At 49.4% G+C, this 10,503-nt stretch overlaps 1 long non-coding RNA gene and 1 other non-coding gene across 2 annotated transcripts; both read left to right on the top strand.

The window, feature by feature from the left end:
- The first annotated feature begins 44 nt into the window (after positions 1-44).
- On the top strand, positions 45-5,956 carry LOC112393465 (uncharacterized). The gene is made up of 3 exons (XR_003001923.1): positions 45-278; positions 4,935-4,986; positions 5,354-5,956. It is a non-coding gene; the product is annotated as an uncharacterized LOC112393465 (long non-coding RNA).
- LOC112393556 (U6 spliceosomal RNA) lies at positions 1,018-1,124 on the top strand. Its single transcript, XR_003001951.1, has one exon. It is a non-coding gene; the product is annotated as a U6 spliceosomal RNA (small nuclear RNA).
- Positions 5,957-10,503: the final 4,547 nt, after the last annotated feature.

Here is a 10,503-nt window from a genome sequence, read left to right as displayed (position 1 = left end):
GGGGGGCGCGGGGGGCGCGGCGTCCTCGCCCAGCCTCGCCCAGCTGTCCACCCGGCCGCAGGACTCGCTTGTGGCCCAGGCGGGCCACTCACAATCACGCACCGCGAAATTCCTACTGGGTGTCGCCCGCCGTCTTAGACGCGGGGACACGGCGTGGAGGGACAGGCACGGTCCCGGGCCTGGGGGACCGGAGTGCTGGGAGGGGCCATCGCGGTGGCACCTTCGCACCCTCACCTCCTTCCAGCCTTAGCTCGGTCGGCCTCTGCGTTCACCCTACGGTGAGTCCTTCGCTGACCCCGTGATTAAAGTCACCATCCCTCTCTCCTAACCCCGTTTCCAGCTTTCCGCTTCACTTAGCTTTTACCACCATCTAATCTTCTGAATCATTTCCTTGTTCGTTTGACTTATTGTCTCTCTCCCCCACTAGAAACCTTCCAGGGCAGGGTTTACTGTCGGTTTTATTCCTGGCTGGGCCCCCAAGGCTGGCACCTAGTAGCCACTCAATAAATTTTCGAGGAATGAATGAGTTTAACCATCACGGATCTATCCTTGTCAAACTGATGCTACAGCTTGGATAAACCTTGAAAACATTATGCTAAGTGAAATAAGTCAGACACAGAAGGACACATATTGTATGAGTCCATTTATATGAAGTGTCCAGAACTGGCAAGTCCATAGAGACAGAAAGATTAGTGGTTACCCAGGGCTAACCAGTTGGGGGTAAGTGGAGTGGGTGGCTGTTAAGAGATTTGTGGGGGGGAGGGTGATAAAAATGTTCTGAAATTAGGTGGTATTGATGATTGCGCAACCCTGAATATACAAAAAAAACCATTGGAATGTACAATTCAAAAGGGTGAATTTGGGATTTCCCTGGCAGTCCAGTGGTTAGGACGTGGCGTTTTCACTGCTGTGGCCTGGGTTCAATCCCTGGTCAAGGAACTAAGATCCTACAAGCCGCGCGGCACCGCCAGAACCAAAAGATATATATGGTATGAGCTGTATCTCAGTAAAGCTGTAGTGCTCGCTTCGGCAGCACATATACTAAAATTGGAACAATACAGAAAATATTAGCATGGCCCCTGCACGAGGATGACACGCAAATTCGTGAAGCGTTCCATATTTTTGTATGGCTGATTCACTTTGTTATAAAGCAGAAACCAACACACCATTGTAGAGCAATTATACTCCAATAAAAATGTTTAAAAAATAACTAAAGCTGTTACAAAAGCAAAACCAAACAAAAAAACTTCTCTCTGTCCTTGCTTTTCTATTCCCTGCCTTCTCTGGGAAGGATTGAGAGCGTCTTTTTTTTTTTTTTTTTTTTTTAATAAAGAATGCTCTCTTCGTGGTACAGGGAGGTACCTTTTTCTTTAAAATTTTATTTATTTATTTATTTTTGGCTGCATTGGATCTTTGTTGCTGCGCGTGCGCTTTCTCCAGTTGCGCCAAGCGGGGGCTACTCTTCGTTGCGGGGCGCGGGCTTCTCACTCTGGTGGCTTCTCTTGTTGCTGAGCACGGGCTCTAGGCGCACAGGCTTCAGTAGCTGGGGCACACGGGTTCAGTAGTTGTGGCTCGCGGGCTCCAGAGCGCAGGCTCAGTAATTGTGGCGCACGGGCTTAGTTGTTCTGCGGCATGTGGGATCTGCCCAAGACCAGGGCTCGAACCCGTGTCCCTGCATTGGAAGGCGGATTCTTAACCACTGCGCCACTAGGGAAGCCCCCAGGTATCTCTTTAAAGCCTTACTTGCCCATCTTTGAACCCTCCTTGACCAACAAAGCTAATCTCACACCCCAGCAAAGCTAATCTCACATCTTGTTCTATGTCTGTATCTTGACGTGCAAATCTCCACTATTACATGAATTCATGTACTTCTTCATTCATTAATTCACTCAGCAGACTTTTAGGGAATTCCTACTATGTGCCAGGCACTGTGGTAGTTGCCAGGGATAGAAAGAAGATAGTTTCAAGGATTTTAGGGAGGGAGACAAACAAATAAATGAGCAATTACTGTATCCGGGTCAGTCCTGTGTTAGGGATATATTCAGAGTGCTATGGGTGGGATGTATTCTTTTTTATAGCTATACTTAAAGATTCTATATAGAAAGATATGGATAAGGACAGTTAGATATAGATAAAGGTACATATGGATCTCTCTACGCATACATGGATCTATCTATCTATCTAGAGAGATTTAGCTATAGATTTTTTATTGTATTTATTTATTTTGGCCGTGCCACATGGTATGCGGGATCTTAGTTCCCTGACCAGGGATCCAAGAACCCATGCTCCCTGCAATGCAAGCGCAGAGTCCTAACCACGAGACCGCCAGGGAAGTCCCTAGATATTTTAGCAGCCTATAACTTGGCATGGATGTCTGTCTTCCTGGTGATGGGTTCTATATGAATGAGAAGATGTAGAAACTGAAGGGACTGCCTGTAGTAAGGGCCTGGGACATGCTCAGGAATCCCCACGTGACACTGACCTGAAACACGTGCAGGCTTGGCTAAGCTGACTTTGTGCTGTTTTGCCTATCACCACCTGGTGAACCATCCTTTCACTTTTTTTTCCTTAACGTCTCATTTTCTCTCAAATTAGAAAAGTCACGCATGTTTAAGTTAACTTGGAAAATACAGAAAAGTCTGAAAGGAAAAATAAACCACTCACTCCTGCACTGTCCAAAAATAATTATTAATACTGTTGTCTCTCCATATTTTCCCCTCATGTAGTTTTTCACAATAATATCACCACTACCACCACAACCCCTGTACAGCTCACATGTGCTACACGTTGCTCTGAGCTCCCTGTACATACTCACTCATCTCATCTCCTGGACTCTTTGAGGGAGGTACTGTTTACTTTCTCTGTTTACAGAAGGGGAAACTGAGGCCTGGAAAAGTTAACTCTGTGCCCAAGGTCACAGAACTCGTAAGGAGCAGAGCTGGGCTTGGAACCTCAGCAGTCCTGTGTGTATTTGTTCCCATGCCAGAGACAACCTGGCTTAGAAAAGACGAGTTTTTCCCAATATTCAGATTTCAGTGATCAGACTTGTTTGGGTTCTGAATTTGGTCAGAACTGAGCACCGCAGTCTGCAGGCCTAACCTTGTCTTCTGTACCATCCTGCCTTTGTGCCATGATAAAAGTGAGGCATGTTCCACGCAGAGAACTTGGAATACACAGACAAGCACAAATGGGAAAACATTACCCACCCGAGGAGAACAGCTGTCAGTACTTAAGTGTAGATCGGCCCACTGTTCCCCACGCATCCATGCATGTGACTCCATGTGGCGCAGGCCCTTTGGATACTGCCCACCCCCACACTTCTGCAAATATCACGAGCTTTTCTCATGTCAGTAAGTTCTCTTCTATTGGATTGTGGACTTGACCCTCCCTCATTTTGGGGCACCCAGCTGGCTTCAATATTATAATAACACAGGTGAACATTCTTGCACCCACGCCTGATGGTAAAATGAAGTTGCTGGGTCAGAGGAGCGCCTGTTTGTAAGGCTCTGACCTCCCCGCAAAGGCTGTCTTGGGAAGTACCCCTAGTCAGTGGCTCAGCACCCCATAATTTCTGAGGTTCAGCCCCATCAAGTGGAACCGGGGCCAGGTGGTTCCCTGGTTGTTCATAAAGCAATAAAACAGCTTTTTCCTTTCTTCTGCAGTTTCTCCCGCGACCCGTTGTGGTGCTTTTTGTTTGCTGTTTCACGCCTTTCTCCTTTGGACACAGGGGTACTCGTGGGACTTGTGCAGATAGACCCTCACAGGCACCTAGGGCCATGTGAGCTGGTGGGCAGGGCAGAGGCTGCCCCAAGCCTTCTTGCAGTACCCAGGCCCCTGATGGGTGACAGTGATTGCCGGGCAGGGGCAAAGATGCCTGGTCAAGAACCGTCCTGGACTATGTATGAAAAAGATAACCAACAAGGACCTGCTGTATAGCACAAGGAACTATACTCCAAATTTTCTAATAACCTAAAAGGGAAAAGAATCTGAAAAAGAATAAATACATTATATACGTATAACTGAATCATTATGTAGTACACCTGAAATTAACATGACACTGTAAATCAACTATACTGCAATTAAAAAAAAGAAACAGGGGCTTCCCTGGTGGCGCAGTGGTTAAGAATCCGTCTACCAGTGCAGGGGACACGGGTTCGAGCCCTGGTCCGGGAAGAACCCACATGCTGCAGAGTAACTAAGTCCATGTGCCACAACTACTGAGCCTGCGCTCTAGAGCTCGCGAGCCACAACTACTGAGCCCGCGTGCCACAACTACTGAACCCTGCATGCCTAGAGCCCGTGCTCTGCAACAAGAGAAGCCACCGCAATGAGAAGCCTGCGCACCGCAACAAAGAGTAGCCCCCGCTCCCCGCAACTAGAGGAAGCTTGCACGCAGCAACGAAGACCCAATGCAGCCAAAAATAAGTAAACAAAATTATATTAAAAAAAGAAAAAAGAAAAGAAAAGAAACAAATGGTCCTGGGGGGCAGGGTGAGGGGAGACGGAGCCTGTGAACGAGGTTCCGAGTCCCCCAGAACATGCTCCGTTGTCCCATTTGGCTTTGCTTACAAAATACAGCACCAAAAGATAAAATTATTAAGAATTTCAAGACAACAATCGTAGAGCACTAAACCTTCAGCGCGGGGCCTTTCTGAGTGCGGGGCCCTGTGTGTCTGCTGGCCCTAGATGGAACAGCTGGGACTGTCACCAAAGAACCCTTGAGGCTAATGATATGTTCATTCTCCAAGCCTCAGCGGAACACCCTAGTACAGACGTGCATCACCTGGACACACAGAATAACAAAAGGAGGGCGGGGAGGGGGCCGAGGCTGATTGTGGGTAACGCACAGGCCCCATGCTAAACACTCTCTCCACCACCCGTGGAATCCTCTTGGTACCTTGCGGGTCCATGCTACTGTTATTCCCACTTTACAGATGAGGAAACCGAGGCTCTGAACGATTGGCTGGCGCTAGTATCACACAGCTGGTAAGTGCAGGAACCGGGATGAGGAACCCAGGCCATTGTATGCCAGCGCCCAGTTACCCTGTTACCCAGCCTGGAAGGGCTGCAAGCTGCTTTTCTTTCAAATTACCTTCTTGGCTCTCACCTTCCTGTTGCTCAGGAGGTTGTAGCTGGTCCTAAGGGGAGGCAGGGAGAAGTGTCAGTGAGCTGTCAGCTGGGTCCCCGGAACAGCTGGGCGTGATTGGGGGGTAGTGGCTGAAGGGGGGAGGCTAGGGGGGAGGCCCCGTGAGCACTGCTACTTGCAGCTGCAGCCCTCGCCCTCCAGGGAGGGGAGGGGGAGGGGAGAAGGAGGCAGCGGGGCCAGCTCTCTAAAAACTGTTCTTCTCACCAGAGGTTTGTCCTTGGCCCAGCTTCCCTCCCAAAGCCTGAGTAATGTAGAAAAATTGCAGCCCAGCATAAACGAGTCAGCCTAGGGGCCACCCGGGATCACGCTGGCAAGCGGAATTCTTGGCTCAATCACTCCGGTAAGTTTGTAACTGTTTAGACTGGAGGATAAGAAGCAACAGACCAGCAAATGGGTAGAGCCACAGCGGGAATGTGGGCCCAGGCCTTGGTCGTCCCTAAAATCTCAGATTAAAAAAGACCTCCCCTGAGTTGGCACTTGCTGTTTCCTCCTTCCGTCTCCCCAAGACTTTTCTCCCCAGCTCTCCCTGGATTTGAGCCCCGGCCTGGCTACTCCCCGGCTGTGTGAACTGGACCGGCTACACCATGCCTCAGTTTCCCATCTCCAAATGGGGAAGCCTTTGTCCCTGTCATGGTGTTGACGAATTAATACATGATGGATGAGTGAGTGAATGAAAGAATGAATAATAATAAACGAATTACTACGTGCTGACCACTTCCAACAGTACCCCACGCATAAAGCTCCATAAATTTGAGCTTTCGCTGAGATGCCTGACTGTCTACCAATCAGAGGACTCTTCTTTGGCTGAAGCCTTTGTTTCCTGTTCAAATAGAAATCATTTGAAAATTGACTCGTTTTTTTCTTTTTTAATGGCCACTCTGCACAACATGTGGGATCTTAGTTCCCCCACCAGGGATCACCCCCTGGATTGGAAGGGTAGAGTCTTAACCACTGGACCGCCAGGAAAGTCCCCAGAATGGGCTCTTTTCTATTAGCCATTGACACCTTAGCATTCATTCATCAGCTTCAGGCACGTTCTCAAGATCACGTTGTTGTGTTGTGACCAGAGGGAAAGGAAGATACGGGCCCTCAAGAAAGGAAGAGAGGGCTTCCCTGGTGGCGCGGTGGTTGAGAGTCCGCCTGCCGATGCAGGGGACACGGGTTCGTGCCCCGGTCCGGGAGGATCCCACATGCCGTGGAGTGGCTGGGCCCGTGAGCCATGGCCGCTGAGCCTGCGCGTCCGGAGCTTCTGCTCTGCAGCGGGAGAGGCCACAACGGTGAGAGGCCCGCGTACCACAAAAAGAAAAAAAAAAAAAAGAAAGGAAGAGAGAAGGCAGGACGGGAGGCAGGTATACAGGAAGCTCCCTGTATGTCACGGCTTCTCTGGGAGCTGACTCCGTCTTGGGGCCCGTCTGGTCAGAACTGCTTGTCACTTATCGCTGAGGTCCCTAACTAAGCTGACATTGCCCACAGCCTGACTCTGCCATGGTTCACCAGACCAGGCACATGCTTCCCTGTTTGCCAACTGTGAAAATGAAGCACTTGGCATTTCAGGGTTGTAAACCTGGCTGAGGTCCATGGTCAGCAGGTAACCCTGACTGAGCCATGTCTCCTCTGGAATCTTCAAACCTCTCATGTGTAAAACTAGGCACATGGGTAAAAGCCTTCCCAGAATTGTGTGGCCAGAAGAGCACAAATGCAATTCCTTGGAGATTCCTTCACTGATTACACCCCTTGCCCTCCCCGATGGAATTACAATTGGAAAAGTCTCGGTGTTATCGTGTTTGACTTGGAGAACCTGGGCCGGGTGTCTAGGGTGGTCAAGCCTTCAAGCTCTAGAGCTGTGCTAGGCAAAATGGTCACCATCAGCCACATGTGGCCATTTCCATTTCAATTAGTTAAAATTGCATAGAATTTAAAATTCGCTTTTTCAGTTGTCTGAGCCCCAAGTCACATCCTCACCAGCCACCTGCAGCTGGTGGCGCCCATATGAAACAGCACAGATTATAGAACAATTCCATTGTCTCGCAATATTCCAGAGACACTGCCCTAGAGCAGTTCTTGCTAACTGCATGACTTTGAGCAAGTTATCTCTCTGGGCCTCTGTTTCTTTATCTGCAAAATGGGAATTCATCTACTCAACAGCAAAGACTTATTGAGTGCTGGCCATGGGTCAGGTACTCTTTTAGGTGCTGGGGATATAGCGCTAAACACAGATAAATAAAATCATGACTCTTACGGAGCTGACATAGAGGAGGGACCAGAGTACTCTTCTCCAAGAGCTGGTTTGAAGATTAAATGAAATAGAGCAGGAAAAGCATTTAACATGGTGCCTGGCACATTTTAAGTGCTTAAGAAATGTTAGTCACGATTATTACTAGTAATCTGCCCAGCTCCCTTCTCCCACAGCCCTGCTACTACCTGGGTGGTAAACACATAACAAGTATGCCTTCACTTCCCATCCAGTACCCATGGCAGACATTGCTAATCCATCACAGCACTTTCCCCCTGAGCCCAGAGGTACCGATGGGATTCTAGGAACAGCAGGGAGCAACACTCTCAGGCACATCCTCTCCAACATCACCTCCAAGTTCTCCTATGAGCTGCATGGCCCCCACAATCCTTAGGTTCTGTCTGTAGAGTTCAAGCTCAGACTCCAGGCACAGGCCTGACCCTTCGTAGGGGAAAGAGCAAGTGCCTGGTCGGTACCTTGTCAGCCAAGCAGCTGGTCCTGCTTTGACCACTTGGCAGTAACTGGCTTCTTGCTTTGCTGTCTCTTGGAGTGGGGTCTGGCCGTGTTCTCACTAGGGCTCCTGGAGTCTTGAGTACCTTTATTCCTTTATTCAAGAAAATGGATTGTCTCCAGGCCGGACAAATGCTCCTGGCCAAAAAGGGCTGCGTGAAACCCGGCCCCATATCCAAAGTGGGAGAGAGACACGTGAACTTGCAATTGTAATATAGTGAGATAAGGGGGAGGGTGGAGGTTGGCCCTTGGCCGTGGGGACCCAGGGCAGGAAGAACACTGGGTCCCTGGGAGTCTGCTCCACAGGAAGGGTTGCATCCTTCTCCATCCTTTGAACTGCCTGTCCTAGCTCCCGCTCTCCCCCACTGCAAGGAGTGACCTGAACGGCCCGACCTGACTCAGCGGCGCTGTCTTCTCTCTGGATTGCCCATCATTTTGGTTCTGCTGGTTGCCTTCACTCAGTCATTCAGTATGACATGTGGTAACAACACGTGGTGTGAAGATGTCTCAGTTCAACTCTTGCTTCTACCACTTACCAGCTGTGTGACCTTGGGCAAATGACCCAGCCTCTCTGTGCCCTGCTTTCCTCCTCTGTGAAATGCAGTTTCCAGCAGAGCCTTTCCACCTCCCCCTCCACGGCTTAGCATGATGTCTGCGGTGTGATACTGGCTCACTGCTGCTGTCATCCACATGCACATCTCTAGGTCCCCAGAGATTTTTCTCTTTTACTCTGTTGGCCTGGTCCATTCCAGGAATGAAAATTGTTTTCAAATGCTAAACTTTCCTGGCACCCCTGGGATAAAGCTTTTCTGCTCATGACATATAACTGTGGGGAATGACATTTGAGCTATGTTTGAAAGGTTAAGTTGGACCTCCCAAGCAGATGAGAGAGGAGAGGGCATCCCAGGCAGAGGGAATGGCATGTGCAAAGGCCCAGAGGCGTGAAGCAGTGGACAGTCGAGGAAGAACCCGGGCTGGCTGGAACATGGGGTGCTTGCAGGGAAACAGCAGGAAACGGGGTCGACAGGAGGAGACTGGACACCACGAGGACAGATACCCTTCGGCAATGAGCTGGGTGCCTGGCAAGGGTGGATGAAGTAGATTTATTTTAATTTATTTTTGAAGTGTAGTTGATTTACAATGTTGTGTTAATTTCTGTTGTACAGCAAAGTGATTCAGTTATATGTATGTATACATTCTTTTTCATATTCTTTTCCATTGTGGTTTATCACAGGATATTGAATATAGTTCCCTGTGCTATACAGTAGGACCTTGTTGTTTATCCATTCTATATATAATAGTTTGCATCTGGAAGTAGTGTTATTTTAAATTCCGCAAGCACACCATGAACTTTGGGAAGGCGAAGCTCTTGTATCCTTATTCTTTGTTACGCTCAGCATATATTTGTTGTCTGTGTCAAAAGTTTCAGCAGCCTTGAGGCTCCTTTTCCCTATAACCCGTAATAATCCACAAGCGAGAGGATGCTGCCCAAGCCTTGCGCAGACCTCACCTGCCCTGGACAGCCTGGAAGTTTTCAGCCCCCTGCCCCGCCCCCGCCCAAGGGCAGCCTGCAGCCAGTGGCTGATCAATAATAGCAAGGTGTCAAGGTCTGGCTCTTGCCTCAAGGTAGAGAGGACAGTTTTGTGGTTCTGTTCATGCTCCAGGGCTCCTCTGGGATCACGCTAAGGCTAGTTTCCCCCCCGAGACCCCCCCCTTTGTTGGGCTTCCTCGCTGCACTGTGCTGCTTCCTTAGCTGCTTCTCCGGCAAACTCTCACTCAATAAACCACTGCATGAGAATCCAGGTCACAGGTTCTGCATCTTAGAAACCTGACCTAAGGTGCCACAGATGAACAAGTGCACGAAGGGGCAGGGCTATTGGTGACAGCTGCCCTTTTTTTCTTCTCCTCCTCCTGAAACAATAGCCCTTGTCCCCTCCCAATCCTTTTCTCCTTTGTCTGGGTTCCCCCAAAAGCAGACCCTGAGGCTAGAATTCAGGTTCAAGTAGCTAATTTGGAAAGTGCAAGAAACAGTCATGGGGGCGGGGGTAGGGAGACAGGGAAGGGAAGAGGTTCTAACAGTGCAGGTCAAGCTGGAACTTTAGAGGTAACTCCTGGAAATAACAGAAAACACACACCTTAGAGCTTTTCTACACAAGAGGTGGGACAGATGGGGTATTTGCACATCATTCCTGCTGCATATTGGCTGACAGCTCTTTGTGGGCATTAATCAGCCTGCGTTCCCAACCTGCTGGGCCTGTTGGCAGAACATTTTCTACGAATCGGGGGCAAAGCCCTCAGACCCAGAGCTGCAAATACTGGTATACCGCTGGAGAAGTAAGGCCTGAGGAATATGGATGGAACGCCAACAGCATCTGCCATACGCTCCTTTACGGAACTATTCCTCCCCAAAGTCCTTTCCAAAAGCTTCTGTTGAAGATGCCGATCTAAGAACCCCACACAGCCCCACCCACCAGTGTGGGCACGCGATCCATGTCTAGCCAATCATGGTAGCCGATTCCTCGGCTACAGTGATTGGCTCAAGGAGTGGACAGGTCATCCAAGCAGGGCCAATCAGAATCTTTCTCTGGGATTTTTATACAGTTGCTGGGTGGCA

Source organism: Neophocaena asiaeorientalis, unplaced genomic scaffold (genome assembly GCF_003031525.2).
Source record: "Neophocaena asiaeorientalis asiaeorientalis breed wild unplaced genomic scaffold, Neophocaena_asiaeorientalis_V1.1 scaffold40, whole genome shotgun sequence".
NCBI lineage: Eukaryota > Metazoa > Chordata > Mammalia > Artiodactyla > Phocoenidae > Neophocaena > Neophocaena asiaeorientalis.
The sequence above is the reverse complement of the archived record's forward strand: the minus strand, read 5'-3'. Positions and strand labels throughout refer to the sequence as shown.